Here is an 18,031-nt window from a genome sequence, read left to right as displayed (position 1 = left end):
TATGAAATTCAAATTTCAGTGCCCACCAATAAAGTCTAATTAGAACACATCCATGCTCGTTCCTTTTGGAGAAGGAAATGGCAACCCACTCCAGTGTTCTTGCCTGGGAAATTCCATGGAGAGAAGCCTGGTGGGCTACAATCCATGGGGTCACAAAGAGTTGGACACAACTTAGCAAGTGAACATGCTCATTCATTTACATGTCGTCTATGGCTATTTCAGTACTACAACAGCAGAGCTGCATAGTTAACAGACACCAGATGGGCTACAAAGCTGAAAAATTTGCCAACTGGCCCTTTATAGAAAAAGTTTATAGACTCCTGTGCTAGTTTATTTTGCCACAAAAAATATATATATAAATTACTTGAATGATACATCCATTTCCATGTTACAGAAGATAAAGGTAAGGCTTACAACATCCAGTAGATAGGAGAGCCTGGATTCAAACTCAAACAACACAATAATAAAACTGTAACAGTGATATTTATTAATTTCAACTACTATTAACTGAATGTTCACCAAGTGCCAGAGTTAGTACAAAGGAGTTTTCATGATTTAATCCTTTAATCATGTAATCTTCATCACAATCATATATGAAAGATACTACTATTTTGTGGGCCAAAAGTTTGTATTTGTTCTTATAAGATGTTATGATTTGTTCCATAAGATGTTACAGAAAAACCCAAACGAACACTTTGGTCAATGCAATATTATGATCTCTATTTCATAGATAAGGAAACTGAAACTCAGAGAGGATAAGTGGCTTGGCCAAAGTCTCATTTTAAGAGAACCAGGATTCATATCCAACTCTGAAGAAGCTGGATGTTAGGGGCCAATCTAACCACAAAGCATGAAGTTTCCGTCAGGTCAAAGTTGACACAGAAAGGCAATGAAGACTATCTCTCTGATCTTCCACATGCTACAGGGTTGCTGTCCAGGTCTGAGCACGGTGATCGACTATCTAAATGGCTATGTTGGAGATTTGCATCTGGAATTCAGGTGAGAGGCCCAAACTGAAGAGATTAGATTTGAGAGTCATGAGAGCGGAAGAACTCAGCCACAAAGAACGAAAAGAGAAGAGGATCAAGTATGGGAACTTGAAGAAACATCCACATTAAGACAGAGACCTAGAGAAATGAGTGGCTGCAGAAAGTTGAGGGAAATTGAGAGAATGACTCACAGAGGTCAAGCAAGGATAAATTCTCCAGACAGAAGTAATCCACAGGGACAAACATGGCAAAGGATGTCAAGACTATACAAGCACAGACGAATGCCCATGGAGTTCATCAGTAACCTTGTAAAGTGCCAATGCAGGCAAGTGAGTTGAGGAGGTGAAAGGGAGATAAGGAAGCAGAAGAGCAATGTAGACAATTTCCTTAAGAAGCTAGGCTATGTAAAGGAGAATTATAAGGCATTTGCCAGTAGTGGATCCCAGGTCAAAACTTTTTTAAAGATGGGAGAGATATGACCATGTTTTTATACAAGAAGGTAATAGTCTATAGCAAGGAAGAAATAATCCTAAATTCTACACAATTCTAAATCACTAAATCCAAATCTAGCTGAAAACTAATTCCATACCTTTCCTGTGGTGTAAATTGTACAATGTGGTGACTATTACTTTCCTCAATGTGCTGAGGTCTTTCTCACTTTTAGTCACAACTATTTCAGGTAACTCTGGTTTCTGGAAGCCTGACTGACTGCCATGCCATGTAAATGTGGTGCTGCCCACTTGCCTTGAGGTCAGTCTTCTATCAACTGAGGGATTTTTGGTTTCTTTCTTTTTTTTTTAATTTTTAAAAAACTGAATCTACTGCAGACAATAACTACTGAAGAATGGGTGATGACAAAAGTAGCCCCAAAATTTCAATACTAAGATTATAGGCATCGCTAAGTAAAAGAAAAGTTCCCTGTTTAGTAGTATCAGTAGTAGTGTTAGTTGATCAATAGTGTCTGACTCTCTGTAACCCAGATGGACTGTAGCACACTAGGCTCCTCTGTCTATGGGATTCTCCAGGCAAGAATACTGGAGTGGATTGCCATTCCCTTTTCCAGAGGAGCTTCCTGACCCACAGATTGAACCCAGGTCTCCTGCATTGCAGGCAGATTCTTTATCATCTGAGCTATAGGGATTATACAGTATAATTACTGTATAATCCATGTATTATTTGTTTAGCAATGACTTGGAAAAATCAAGTGATATGAAAACTTAATAATGACTTGGAAAAAAGCAAGTAATGACTTGGAAAAAGTAAGTGATATGAAAACTTAGAATAGAGAAGTAACAAGGAAAAAAGACAGAAAAAATAAAAAGAAACAGACCAAAGTTACAAAGATGAAAAGAAAAAAAGAAGGAAAAAGTGAGTCAAAGAAGGGCAGTGTACCTATGCAGCAAGAGCAGTGTAGTGCAGGATGGGTGGTGCACTGAGTAGTGATATTAACATATGCTTATGTACCTTCTTCCTGTGCTCATGTGCAGGAGTTGCTCTAGAGTACTTCCCTAGGAGTCAAATTCCTGGATCAAAGAGTATATGGAAGTTCTACTTTAACTTCACCCCATGTTTCAGCTTTAGTAACCATAAGTTTTATTTATAGATCTGTGAGTCTGTTTCCATTCTGTAAAAAATGTTCATTTGTGTAATTTTTATTAGATTCCACCTATAAGTCAAACTATACAATATTTGTCTCTCTGACTTACTTCATTTAGTATGGTAAGCTCTAGACCATTCATGTTGCTGCAAATGACATTATTTCAGTTTTTTCTATGGCTGATTAATATTCCATTGTATATTACCACATCTTCTTTACCCATTTAGGTTGCTTCCATGTCTTAGCTGTTTTAATAGTGCTACAGTGAACATCGGGACACATGTATCTTTTTCAATTATGGTTTTCTCCAGATATATACCCAGGAGTGAGATTGCTGTTATCATATGGTAACTCTATATTTAGTTTTTAAAGGAATCTCAACACTGTTCTCCATAATGGTTGTATCAGTTTACATTTCCACCAACCGTGTAAGAGGGTTCCCTTTTCTCCACACCCTCTCCAGCATTTATTGTTTGTAGATTTTTTTTATGATGACCATTCTATTTGAGGTGATATCTCATTACAGTTTTGACTTGTATTTCTCTGACAATTAGTGACATTGAGAATCTTGGCCATCTGTCTTCTTTGGGAGAAATGTCTATTTAGATCTTCCCATTTTTTGATTGGGTTCTTTGGTTTTTTTGATATTCAGCTGCATGAGCTCCCTTTTCAGTTTTTAGTCTATTTTCTTTTTATTGAAGTATATTCGACATACAATATTTTATTAGTTTCATGGGTACAAAATAGTATTTTGGCATTTATGTACACTGCAAAATGAACACCACGGTAAGTATACCATATGTCACCATACAAAGTTAATACAATATTATTGGCTGTAATCCCCATGTTGTACATTACATCCCTATGGTTTATCTACTTTATAACTAGTTTATACCTCTTGATTTATAAACTTTATAACAAGTTTATACCTCTTGATTTACTTCATCCATTTTGCCCCACCAATCTCCCTTCCCTCTGGCAATGAACAATCTCTTCTCTCTATCAGTGAGTCTGGATTTTATTTGTTCAGTTGTTTTGTTTCTTAGATTCTACATATAAGTGAAATCATGTCTTTCTCCATCTGACTTATTTCACTTAAAATAATACCCTCATGGTCCATCCATGCTATTGCAAAAGGCAAGATTTAATTCTTTCTAATGGATGAGTAGTGTTCCATTAGGGCTTCGCTGGTGGCTCAATGGTAAAGAATCTGCCTGCCAACATACAAAATGCAGGTTTGATCCCTGAATCAGGAAGATCCCCTGGAGAAGGGAATGTCTACCCACCCCAGTTTTCTTGCCTGGAGAATTCCATGGACAGAGGAGCCTGGTGGGCTATGGTCCAAGGGGTCACAAAAAGTCAGACACGACTGAGACAAAGAGTAGGACACAACTGAGCAATTAACACTTTCACTTTTCATAGGATTTGTACAGATTCCCTGTATCAGGTTACAGAAGTTTCTTTTTGTTTCTAGCTTGCAAAGCTTTTGTTTTTTTTTTTTAAATCAATGGATTTTTGGATTTTGCCTGATGCTTTTTCACATTTATTGAGATCATCATATATTATTTTCTGTTAATGCAGTAAATTATATTAATTGATTTTCTAATGTTAAATTGACCTCGTATTTCTAGGATAACTCTTGCTTAGCTCTGAAGTATTATTTTTCTTCTACTTTGTTGGATATAAGTTTGTGATATTTTAAAAAGTTTACATCTGTGTTCATGAATCAATTTGTCCTGTAACTGTACTTTCTTTAATCATCCTTATCAAATTTTGTTATTGAGGTTTGTACTGGCTCCATAGGGAAGAGAAATGAGGTGTTGTCCTTGTTTTACTTTCTCTAGAATAATTTGTATAAAATTTAATTTACCTCTTCATTAAGTGTTTGGCTACACACTAGATAATCTAAGCCTGATGTTTTCATTATGGGGCAATTTTAAGGTACTGATATTATTTCTTTAATAGTCATAGGATTAGTTAGTTACCATTCACCATCACACTGAGGGTGTGTTCTTTAGATTCCTTGCTTTATGCAGGGATTTCCTGTAACAACCATCTGTTTGGTCTCAGAGTTTCATCTCCCACTCCCCACTTCTAATCCAACTTTTAAGGGGGTCCCCCAGGGTCTCTAGACATCAAGAGAAGCCCTGAGGGGAAAAACTAGTTTACAGACTACTTTACCTCTTGGGGTTCCTCCTGTTTTCAACTACTTTTTGGCCTCTGTAGAATCCCTCTTTTTATGCCAATTCAACAAAGTCTGCCTTATGCTGGAAGTGGAGGTTTCTGCAGATTTCCCAAAGACTAGAAACATACATTCTGTGAAATCTCAAAGTAGGGCTTTATTATAGAGTTTCCTAAATTTATTTGACCACAGAAACCTTTTCTCTCAGAGAACCTTGAGGAATAAATGCCCCATAGATCACAACTTAGGAAACCCTGTGATCAATGATATGTAAGTCCTCTTCCACCTCTATCATGCTATATTTCTGTTCTTTTGTACCCTTTGAGAAAAATCACAGGCTTACATGAGAGTAAATTTATTCAGTTATTCACTTTGAGGTAGTTGAGTTAATGTTATTCAAGACAGTTCTGAAGTTTTAAGCACCCAGGGGGGCCAAAACTCCTACAAGAGATATTCTTAAGCCTCTGACAGAAAACACACCAGGCAAATGGAAGCAACCATTTTTATACAGAGGTAATTCTTAAAATCAAATGTTCAAACTTCTGACTAAACATGGTTAACAAAACATGTTTATCTCCATTTTCTCCTGAATCCCCACTAAAATGACAATAAATGAAAAGATATAAACCCGTAAGTGCAAATAGAATGGGAGGGGAAAAAACAGCAAACAAGAGAAGTAACTACCTTAGAAAAATGGAAAGCCAATGGCTAAGTAGTAGCTGACTTAGCAGGTCAGGTAAAGTTGGAATATAAACCTGCAGTAAGAGTAGTCATCAAGAAGCAAGTGTATCTAGGCCTTAAAATTCTGGAAAGCCTCAAGAATTAGAGATATAAGACACTATTGAAACAAGGGGTATAGAATGGGACTGATAACACCCAGATCAATCTCTACTCCACCCAGATCAATATCTAGTAAGATTAAACCAGACAGGATCTGAATGTAGGGACACCAGGAACAGCCAAAGACACAAATGAAGGATCTTATTGAAGTGAAAGGCATTCAATGAATGTCCATATGCTAAAGAGTAAAACCCTCAGCTCTTTTCCTTCATGCATCTCCCACAATGGGCATGATCGTATTGCTCAGGCAGGAAGTTGAAGAGTACCTCAAAAGCGGTACTGAACAGCCCATGAGAAAAGGTCTACATATATTAATAGGGGATCCCCAATTAAAAAGTTGTGTCCTCACATAATTATCCATTGGGATTTTTACTAGTTGCTAAGTCCTGCCCATAGATACATTTACATTCATGTCCTTTCATATTTAATAATGTTTCATGCTTAAACATAAAAGGACAGCCAGGAATCACCAAACATTGTAAGAAAACCACTAACAGAAAAGAGTTTTAAAAAAAGGCAACAGACACAATACTGGAAGTAGAACACAAGGACTATGATTAATATCCCCAGAGACATAAAAGATATTACATCCATGAAACAAGAACAGTATGCTACAAAAAGAAATAACCAGAGAATAAGAAGAGCTCTTAGAAATTAAATTAAAAATATGAAATAAAATATACAAGAGAGGATTTTAAAGGTAAAATGGAGGAAATCTCTCAAAAAGTATAAAAAAATGAAGGAGCTATAAAATATGAAGCATAACAAGACAAGAAGAAAAAGTGAATAAAAGGCATATGAGAACTCTATGAAAAACTGAAAGTTATTTCAAAGTAAAATGTCTTAAAACTAGTTATTTTTCTTAAATGCCTCAAAAGCTCTCCATCATCTATAACTGTGTTGTCCAATATGGTAGCCACTAGGTCATGTGGCTATTTAGCCATTCAAATGTGACTAGTCTAAAGCAAAATATGCTGCAAGTGTAAAATACACAATGGATTTTTCAACACATAATAAGAGAAACAAGAATATAAAATATATCACTTTTATATTAACTTCATGTTACAATGGTAATATTTTAGAGATATTGAGTTAAATATAATATATTACTAAAATTGAAAAAAAATGGACTCCCTTGGCAGTCCAGTGGTTGGGATTCTGTGCTTCCACTGCAGGGGGAATAGGTTCCATCCCTGGTTAGAGAACTAAGGTCCCACATGGTACAACCAAATTAAAAAAAGAAAAAACTAAGTGTTCACATAATGAGCTCTGCCAGTGCTGACCTGAAGCTGCCACTACTCATAGAAACCCATCCACACAGAACTAGTCATCATCAGTCAGTAGCAAGTTTCCAATTAGGGGTTGGGATTGAGCCAGAGCACAGCTATGCTGTCCCGGGCACATGCTATCCTTGGCTACATTCTCTATGTCTCATTTTCATATTGCTTCCTCTGATGTATTTTCATACATGAACAAAAACCTTTACAATATATATTGAAAAGGCCCAACTTTTGGGTACTGTGTTCATGGGGAGCAAGCTTTCCGCATGCTCTTCTCACCTCAACCCAGCTCTACTTCTGACAGTATGGAGTCCAGTGGCTTACAGTGAATGGAATGGGGATCTGACCTCATTTTGTACATCATCAGAGGAAGACTTCTTAATAGATTCAAATTCTGAAGATGAGTACACCAGGCTAAAAGGCCAACAACCCAACACACAAAAAAATGGTCAAAGAATGAAACAGTTCACAAAAAAATACATTATATGACTCTTAAACATGAAAATATGTGCAACCACATGAGTAATAAAATGATTGCAAAACAAAACAACTCAAATATACTTTTTAATCTATCAGATTGGCAAAAATAAAATATCTGATAACTTGCTATAGGGAAAGGTATGAGTATAATTGCTATACTTCCGTGGAGGGCAATTTGACAACATATATAACAAATTTATTACAAATGCATTTACCCTTTGATCAGCTATTCCATTTTAAGTAATTTATCCTACAGATATTTACAAACACAAGATGGCAAAGGATTAGAAAAATGCAATTCCACCAGTAGGGATTTAGTCAGGAAAAGAAGTAGGACATACTAATAGAATATTATACAGCTGTTAAAAAAAATGGTGAAGTCCTCTCTATATTTACATGGAAATATTTCCAAGATATCCTGTTAAGTGAAAAAATTAAGTGCAGAATAATGTGTATACTATACTACTATCTGTGAAAAAAAAGGTATAGATAATCATATATTTATATTTGTTTTATATAATTTATATTTTGTATATGCAAAATAAAAGTATAGAATGATACTTAAGAAACTAATAACAGTATATTGTAATATCCTTATAAAAATTCTTTCCCTTCCACTCAGGAACTCATGCACTCCTATTAAATCCAGTCTCTTCCTAATTATCTTCATCCACCTACCTTTCAGAGAAAGTCAGTTACTCCATCACTCTACGACCCCTCTAACCACCTGCCTTCCCCTTCAGCATCCTATTCATCTCCCAAGCTTGTGTTAATAAACTATTTTGAGTTTATAAAAATATATTTATTTTTTCAGATCGGATCAGTCGCTCAGTCGTATCCAACACTTTGCGACCCCATGAATCGCAGCACGCCAGGCCTCCCTGTCCATCACCAACTCCTGGAGTTCACTCAGACTCACGTCCATCGAGTCAGTGATGCCATCCAGCCATCTCATCCTCTGTCGTCCCCTTCTCCTCCTGCCCCCAATCCCTCCCAGCATCAGAGTCTTTTCCAATGAGTCAACTCTTCGCATGAGGTGGCCAAAGTGCTGGAGTTTCAGCTTTAGCATCATTCCTTCCAAAGAAATCCCAGGGCTGATCTCCTTCAGAATGGACTGGTTGGATCTCCTTGCAGTCCAAGGGACTCTCAAGAGTCTTCTCCAACACCACAGTTCAAAAGCATCAATTCTGTGGTGGATTAATTTTGATATTTGGCAAAACTAATACAATTATGTAAAGTTTAAAAGGCATCAATTCTTCAGCACTCAGCCTTCTTCACAGTCCAACTCTCACATCCATACATAACCACAGGAAAAACCATAGCCTTGACTACAGGAACCTTTGTTGACAAAGTAATGTCTCTGCTTTTGAATATGCTATCTAGGTTGGTCATAACTTTCCTTCCAAGGAGTAAGTGTCTTTTAATTTCATGGCTGCAATCACCATCTGCAGTGATTTTGGAGCCCAGAAAAATTAAGTCTGACACTGTTTCCACTGTTTCCCCATCTATTTCCCATGAAATGATGTGACCGGATGCCATGATCTTCGTTTTCTGAATGTTGGGCCTTAAGCCAACTTTTTCACTCTCCACTTTCACTTTCATCAAGAGGCTTTTGAGTTCCTCTTTACTTTCTGCCATAAGGGTGGTGTCATCTGCATATCTGAGGTTATTGATATTTCTCCCGGCAATCTTGATTCCAGCTTGTGTTTCTTCCAGTCCAGCGTTTCTCATGATGTACTCTGCATAGAAGTTAAATAAACAGGGTTACAATATACAGCCTTGACGTACTCCTTTTCCTATTTGGAACCAGTCTGTTGTTCCATGGCCAGTTCTAATTGTTGCTTCCTGACCTGCATACAAATTTCTCAAGAGGCAGATCAGGTGGTCTGGTATTCCCATCTCTTTCAGAATTTTCCATAGTTTATTGTGATCCACACAGTCAAAGGCTTTGGCATAGTAAATAAAGCAGAAACAGATGTTTTTCTGGAACTCTCTTGCTTTTTCCATGATCCAGCAGATGTTGGCAATTTGATCCCTGGTTCCGCTGTCTTTTCTAAAACCAGCTTGAACATCAGGAAGTTCACGGTTCACATATTGCTGAAGCCTGGCTTGGAGAATTTTGAGCATTACTTTAGTAGCGTGTGAGATGAGTGCAATTGTGCGGTAATTTGAGCATTCTTTGGCACTGCCTTTCTTTGGGAAAGATTTATTTTTTGCTCAATGTATATTTTGAGTCCCATTTTGAGTCTGCCAGCCTAGGCAAAGTGGGAATCTAACACGTTGGAATATGTTTACTTCTTTCTCAGCAAAGGCTATCAAATGCTGCGGTGATTGTTTGTTTGTTTGTTTTGAAAGGGGGTGAAGAATAAAGATTATTTATTAAAAAAAACTGGAGCTCTGAAGGAGAAAAATATCTGCGAACAAACATGAAAACATACAAGTTCACAGACTTTCAATCATTCTCAGCACCTCCTATACATCCATCATGAGCCACGTTTCTTTTTCTTTTTTTTTTTTAAATCTCTGGGGACAAATGGCTGTCACCATATTTCCTCTGCAAGTTAGCTACCTCTCCAACCTCTGTCATCCAGAAACACAAATCTCATATATGGTACACATATTAAATTGCTAGGCAACCAACACTTTTACCTCCCCCTCTGCTACCTGGCTTAGCCATTTCTACCTTTAAGACTTTGTATTTTCACATCAAATGTGATATGTGAACCATTGTTCTTAGCAAAGCATCACAATAGTTTGGCTAGTGCCCATCTAGGAATGTGCTTCCCAATCCTGAACTTGATAACATCTCACAGTATCTCCCATATCTCAAGATGATCTTACAAGTCTCAAGAGAAAATCTACCCTAAATTTTTGGAGAATTATAGCATCCTTGGGGCAACTGGACACGTGGTAAAAACTTCAACTAAAATACCAGTTTGCAGGCTCAAAAAAAAAAGCACCACAGCTACCAAAATATTAGGAAGCACATTGCTTATTCTTTCATTGTGTGTGCTCAGTTGCTCAGTCATGTCCAACTCTTTGTGACCCTGCCAGGCTCATCTGTCCAAGGAATTTTCCAAGCAAGAATACTGGAATGGGTTGCCATTTCCTCCTCCAGGGTATCTTCCCAACCCATGGATCAAACTCCATCTCCTGCATTGGCAGGTGGATCTTTACAATTGAGTCATAAGAGAAGCCCAAATATTATTTCATTAGGACTTTGCCAACAAAGGTCCATCTAATCAGAGCTATGGTTTTTCCAGTAGTCATGTATGGATGTGAGAGCTGGACTGTAAAGAAACTCAAGCGTCAAAGAATTGATAGTTTTGAACAGTGGTGTTGGAGAAGACTCTTGAGAGTCCCTTGGACTGCAGGGAGATGAAACCAGTCAATCCTAAAGGAAATCAGTCCTGAATGTTCATTGGAAGGATTCATGCTGAAGCAGAAGCTCTAATACGCCACTTGATGTGAAGAACAGACTCATTGGAAAAGACCCTGATGCTGGGAAAGATTGAAGCCAGGAAGAGAAGGGGACGACAGAGGATGAGATGGTTGGATGGCATCACTGACTTGATGGACATGAGTTTGAGTAAGGTCTGGGAGTTGGTGATGGACAGGGAAGCCTGGTGTGCTGCAGTCCATAGGGTCACAAAGAGTCAGACACGACTGAGTGACTGAACTGACTGAAGAATACATATATTAGGCTCTTGCTGTCTGGCAAGTACACTGCCAAGTGCAGAATACACAAAATCAAATGCAGTCCTTGCCCTCAAGGAGATTAAAGCCTGGCAAAAGGAGATAAATATGTAAACGGATGAATACAATAGAGTGCAATGATGGCTGTATGCACAGGGTACAGTGGGGACTGAGGAAGCAGGAGGTGACCTTTAAGGAATAAATAGGTATTAACCAACCAGAGGTACAGTGAGGAGACATGAGTAGTAGGGTATATTTCAAGTAGAGAGAACAACACAAGCAAGGGCACAGAAACATGAAACAGCCTGACACATCCAAGGGAGAAGAATCAAGTCTATATGGCTAAGGAAGAAGCTTTAACAAATGAAGCATGAGATGTTATTAGGAAGCATGGTAGACTGTCTTAGTACTGGCTCTGAATTTGTCCACAGATCTGAGATGCACACTCCTCTGTAATTTTCCCACTCCTATCATCAAAAGGTAGACAATTTCTCCCTGCCTTTGATTCTGGGCTCAGCCACATAACTTCTTTTAGGCAATGTGACAATATCAGTTGTGAGACTTGAAAAGTGCTGGTGTATTGAGGCTGCCTTTTTTTTTGCTGTTAGTGATCCTGCAACTACCACCATGTGAACAAGGAGTGGAACAGATATCCATGAATATTCTAAGTTAACCAGAAAATGCAACTCAGAAAACCCATTTTGTTATGATTATGGGTAATTGAAAATGGGTTCTTTATATAAGCAAGCTGTATTTCATGTAAGTAAACTGGTAAGCCCTGCTTGTTTCAGGAAAAGTCACCTCCCCATGGAAACAAGCAGCATGGCTTTGTGATTAAAGATGCAGGCTCCAGAATCTGACTGACCTGGCCTCCTACCTTGACTCATCACTTATACAGTGTGTGAATTGGGACAAGTTATCAAATTGCCCTAAGCCATGGTTTCCTCATCTGTCTAATGGACATAATAATGATATGTCCTGGGTTGTTTGAGAGCTAAATGAGTTTTGTCATTATTTAGCTTTCTCCCTCTGAGACACCACAAGCAGCATTTACTATAAGCAAGGAATTCAGCTGTAACTCTTTTGACTCGAATTTCACATTTCTCTAAACAGCTTTAATAAAGGAGACTAGTGCCCCACTCAACACACAAGTGTTATGAACAAATCGCTGGGTAGTTAAAGACCCAGTGGCAATAGGAAGTCACCAGACAAGCTAGGTAAGGGACTGAGGGACACTTGCACTGTTTCTTCTTCCATTTAGCCACCTGGTCTCCCTGAAGTGAGAGAAGGAGAATGACTATTCAATTCCTCCAAGGCATTCAACTGCTTAAAGGAATCTATTACCAGAGTGTGTCACCTCAACTGAAATATTCCCAGCAGCATTTACAAATGTCATACTCATCTCCTTCCACTGAGAGCAAATTCAATCCCTGGGCTTAAATTTGACATCAACTTCTAGAATCTCTTTCTCTTTTCCCTACTGCCATGTCTTACCAAATCTGCTTTACTGTCATGCAGAGCACCTCTTCGATCTTCCCAAGGATTGATTTCCCTTCAAACAACTCTGAAGAACTTTCTGCTTTGATGCAGTTCACTGGAGGAATGCCTTCAAGACATTCTAAGCAGCCAAGATCTCATCATCAAAACGGCCATATAATATTGCAAAACTGTCATACCACATCTCAGGAACAGTACTTCTTAATCAGTCAAGAAGACTAACAGGTTTCTACAATCTGGTGAAAATGATTAACATGTCTATAACTTCTCAAAAATTCCAAAATTCCTTACTAATTTTATCCCAACAAAGATGAAAAAGGGCAGCATAGATTGTACACTGCATAACTTTTATAGCCTAGAGGTCAACCGTCCCATAAGCACCATGAGTGAGGTGAAAGTGATTTATAAAATACGTGTGACCAACAGGCTTCTTGCCTCCAGTTGCAAAGCTCCAAGACTCCACCTGCCTCCTGTTTCCCGATCAGCTGAATTATGATCCTTCATGGCCAAGGTTCCAAGCTACCACTGTCTCTGGTAACACTCAATCAATCCACCAGTTATGCTTCTTCTTCCAAGACTAAAGTTTAATTGGCTTCAATATTCCTTCTCGCTTTCTACTAAACCTCAGTGGAGCCATCCTAAAGAACCTCATTAAGTTAATTGGCAAAAAAGAAAGCATTACATTGGCTTCAGAGAAGTGCTCAAGGACAAGCATTCAGCAGTGATCCAATTCCCCCAGACCACCTATCAGAATCTGACCAAGTAAGCAGTTATAGCTAGAAAGCCAAGTGGGTAGATCAGATGACTGCAAGAATGGATAAGATGGCTAAATACTTTTCATCCCTAGGAGAGGCAAAGGGATGACCAAAAGAAGAGGACTGATTTCTCCACTGGTGCACGTGTGAAAATATGGTTCTAAGTCAACTCTCAGCTCAGTAATCACAACTTTTTCACTCCATTTTATGAAAATTCTGACCTTATTTCAGTGGTAAGGGGAAAGGAAGACACATGACACATGCTACATTTTTCCATCTGATGAGAAAATTAGCTAGAAAGACCAGAACTTTGTGTAAGATAACCATAGGTATCTTTGCCCCACATGTCATATAAAGGCAAACTCACCTATAGATCCTTGTCTCCATCTAGTTGAAATCACCGCCTGATGGTCCCCCCTTCAGGTCATCCAATCCAGAAAGCAGAATGAAAACAAGATGAAATAAAAGACACTTATTCCAGGGAGTATTGGGTACCAGCTCTACATGTGTGTTGTTTCTACTGACTTTCACTTCCTGGGTCTCTGATCCCAATTGCCTACTTAAATACACTGTAATAACTTTTCATTTCTCTTCAGTAACTGGTCACTTGGAATCTGGCCTCTTCCTTGATGGCCTGTAAAGTTACTATGTGTCAATTACTGAATTAAGTGTTTTAAAGATACCTCACGTAATTATCAGAACTCTGATTTTGATGTTACTACTCATATTCAAAAGCAGAGACATTACTTTGCCAACAAAGGTTCATCTAGTCAAGGCTATGGTTTTTCCAGTGGTCACGTATGGATGTGAGAGTTGGACTGTGAAGAAAGCTGTGTGCTGAAGAATTGATGCTTTTGAACTATGGTGTTGGAGAAGACTCTTAAGAGTCCCTTGGACTGCAAGGAGATCCAACCAGTCCATTCTGAAGGAGATCAGCCCTGGGATTTCTTTGGAAGGAATGATGCTAAAGCTGAAACTCCAGTACTTTGGCCACCTCATGCGAAGAGTTGACTCATTGGAAAAGACTGTGATGCTGGGAGGGATTGGGGGCAGGAGGAGAAGGGAACGACAGAAGATGAGACGGCTGGATGGCATCACTGACTCGATGGATGTGAGTCTGAGTGAACTCCGGGAGTTGTTGATGGACAGGGAGGCCTGGCGTGCTGCAATTCATGGGGTCGCAAAGAGTCGGACATGACTGAGCGACTGAACTGCACTGAACTCTCATTTTTTATAGATGAAGAAATTAAGGTCCACAATAGTTAGATACTTGCTCAAGACCTATGGTATCAGCTCATTCACCCTTGCTCTGCTAAACTCTTATTCTGTATTTTCTTTTGGGGGGAAAAAATGCTTTATTGCTATTTAATTCACATGCCATTCACCCAACATGCACATACAGTAAAAACAACTGAATTGTATAAGCTGTGAAACTATCACCACAGTAAGTTTAGAAAATTTTCATCACCCCAAAAAGGAAATCCTACACATAGGGAATCACTCCTCACTTGCCCCCATTCCTGCCCTAAACATAGGCAACTATTTAATTATTAGAGCAAATCTGAGGTAATTAAGGGCTTCTCTGGTGGCTCAGTAGTGAAGAATCTGCCTATAAATTCAAGAGACATAGATTTGATCCTTGGGTTGGGAAGATCCCCTGGATGAGGAAATGGCAACCATTCCAGTATCCTTGCCTAGAGAATCCCCATAGACAGAGGAGCCTGGTGGGCTACAGTCTGTGCGGTCACAAAGAGTAGGGCACAACTGAGCTACTAAGCATGCACAAAGTAAGTAATAGTCTACTCTTTGTCCCTGTAGATTTTCGTATCCTGGGTATTTCATAGAAATGAAATACAGCATATGGTCTATGACTCAACAGAGTGTTTTCAAGGTTCATCCAAATTTGTGGAGGTCCTTACATCACCACTGCAGAAGTTTTATCACTCTGTCCCTGTCCTTCATAGTCAGTATTATCAATCTTATCCAATTTTTTGCAACCCCATGGACTGTAGCCTGCCAGGCTCCTCTGTCTATGGAATTTTCCAGGCAAGAATACTGGAGTGGGTTGCCATTTTCTACTCCTTATGGACACCTATACAATGGCATTATGGAGATCAAACAAGAATATTGATACTTAATTTGCATAGGATGAAATCTATTATAAAACCTACCTTAGAGATTAACCCTGTCTCATCAGGCTATTTCTACACAGAATCTGACATGAGCTTAATTATGTCCCTCCAAATATATCCAAATCCATCTGCTCTATTCTTTGAAGTAACCATTAATATTTCCCTCACTACTGCTGTTTACTTCAGAATATGGGTTTTCTCACTTTCAACTTATCTCCAAAGGCTATAAGCTCAATAATCTTCATATTTTCCTAACTGAATATGGAAACTATTTAAGGTCTCTAATCTTCAAAAAAGATGAAGTGATATAATAATGCAAGTTACATTTTTCTACTGAAAAATATTCCTACTTCAACAACTCAGAAAGCAAATTGTGTGTGTGTGTGTGTGTGTGTGTGTGTGTGTGTGTGTCTAATACTGAGTGGGAGTGTCTAGGAATGCTAACCACCAAGTTAGAGAATCTTACCATCCAAGAGTTTCCTGGGTACATTTTGTGCTTTAAAATTAGGTCTCTGCTTGAATGCTAAGCCCTTCCCTGGCTCTTTTTAGTTGTAAGGTCTCTTCTAATCAGTGAAGTGCTGACATACTGCTATTCACAAGGGAAACTCCAGGTTCTCCTGCAGCAGTGATAAAACTCAAGCAGGGTGCCTTTGTCAGGATAAATGTCCAGAGTGACCTAGGAGAATATGTGCAACTGAACAGCTGAAGAACACTGGGGGCTAAATGTTGAAAGGGCTTTATCAAATTTTCATGCCCTTTTCTTAACTTGTGCTTGTAGTTGTCAAATTGCCCCATCAGGTCAGATCATGAACCAACTAATACTCAACATGAAGATGCAAGTTTTACATGCAAGCTGCCTACTTTTGTCTACAAGGCATTTTCAAAATTGAATTCTAAAGACATACATTGTTTAAAAATTCAAATACATGGAGAACCATATAACATAACTGGGTGGTAAGTCCAAATATTATAAAGATATCAATTCCTCTCTCTATGATCTATGCTGCTGCTAAGTCGCTTCAGTCGTGTCTGACTCTGTGAGACCCCATAGACGGCAGCCCACGAGGCTCCCTCGTCCCTGGGATTCTCCAGGCAAGAACACTGGAGTGGGTTGCCATTGCCTTCTCCAATGCAGGAAAGTGAAAAGTGAAAGTGAAGTCGCTGAGTCTTGTCCGACTCTTAGCGACCCCATGGACTGCGGCCCACCAGGCTCCTCCATCCATGGGATTTTCCAGGCAAGAGTGCTGGAGTGGGGTGCCATTGCCTTCTCTGCTCTATGATCTATAAAATGTAACAATTCCAATTAAAATCACAATCGGATTTTTCTTTGGTAAAGATAATATTTTTTTATTATTAAAATTTTTTTAAATAAGATTTTTGTACAGTCCTTATTAAACATATAAAAAACTAAAATAATTATAAAGGGCACTGGTGCCAGAATAGAGAGTTCAGAGCAAGAGTATAACAAGTCCAGAAAGAGATATGAGGGACTTCCCTGGTGGTCCAGTGGTTAAGAATCTAACTTCCAATGCAGGGGATGCGGGTTTGACCCCTGGATAGGGAACTAAGATCCCACATGCTGCAGGGCAACTCAGCCCAAGGAGCTGGCTCATTCTAGAGCCTATGGTCCACAATGAGAGAAGCCCTCATACTACAAGAGAAGTCCACAACTAGAGAAAGCCCACATCCCATAAAAAAAGACCTACACAGCCAAAATAAAAAAAGAGAGAGATGGATTTAAATGAATTTTCAATATATAATAAAGATGCTATGTCAGTATGGGAGATGAACATATCAATTATTCAATAAATAATGATGGACTAATTGGCTTACTGTTTAGAAAAAACAATCAGACCCCTTTCTCAAAATGTATATCAACTAAATTCCAAGGGAGTAGATAGTTAAATATTTTTCAAAAAAAAAGAAAAGCATTATGGGTGAATATTTGAACAAAGAGTGGGGAAATATTTTTATTCTAAGAATAAAAGTAAAAAGAAACCATAATGAAATGTTACAGATTTGACTATATTATGTGTGTGTGTGTGTGTGTGTGTGTGTGTATTCCATGAAAAAAAAGAGGAAAATAACTAGGGAAAATGTAATGTAAGAGACAGGTAAATGGAAATATATTGTTAGTATATAAACACTTTTAAAAACTGATAATAAGGAACAGAACAGCAATAAAAAATTCAGAAAGAACACACATAGGAAATTCATTAAAAAGATATGTATGACTTATAGGCATGTGAAAAGATGGTAAAGTTCACTAGTGATCAAATAAATTAGAGAAAATCAGAAACCACTTTCCCCTGTAAAATTTGCAGAAATATGGAGAAACAGCAGCATTTTATAAACAATTATAAGAAGTGGAAATAAAAATGGAGTAACACTTCTACAGAATAATTTAGCAAGGTCCATTAAAGTTTTTAAAAATATGCAGTCCCTTTTTTATAACACAACCACCTCTAAGAATTCATCCAACAGAAAATAATAAGTACATAAATATTTATGTAGAAGCATGAGTATTATAATATAATACTGAAATAGTATAATAGTGAAAAATGAATGTCTAACAATGGAGGA

At 38.2% G+C, this 18,031-nt stretch overlaps 1 protein-coding gene across 16 annotated transcripts in view; it reads right to left on the bottom strand.

Moving 5' to 3' along the window:
* The window catches only part of IL1RAPL2 (interleukin 1 receptor accessory protein like 2), a 1,479,983-nt gene that overhangs the window by 1,422,006 nt on the left and 39,946 nt on the right, over positions 1-18,031 (bottom strand). The window contains exons 5-6 of one of the 16 annotated variants that reach the window (XM_061409312.1): positions 15,915-16,124; positions 13,684-13,733 (exon numbers count right to left, since the gene is read on the bottom strand). The exons of 13 other annotated variants lie outside the window; for them this stretch is intronic. The gene's annotated coding sequence lies outside the window, so the exon portion shown is untranslated. Of the gene's footprint in view, positions 1-8,615; positions 9,108-13,683; positions 13,734-15,914; positions 16,125-18,031 lie in introns of those variants that run through there. 2 more of the 16 variants (XM_061409311.1, XR_009734932.1) reach the window with 2 other exon arrangements.

The sequence above is a fragment of the Bos javanicus genome, chromosome X (assembly GCF_032452875.1).
Source record: "Bos javanicus breed banteng chromosome X, ARS-OSU_banteng_1.0, whole genome shotgun sequence".
Taxonomy (NCBI): Eukaryota; Metazoa; Chordata; class Mammalia; order Artiodactyla; family Bovidae; genus Bos; species Bos javanicus.
Note: the sequence above shows the minus strand (reverse complement) of the source record. Positions and strands in the feature narration are given on the sequence as shown.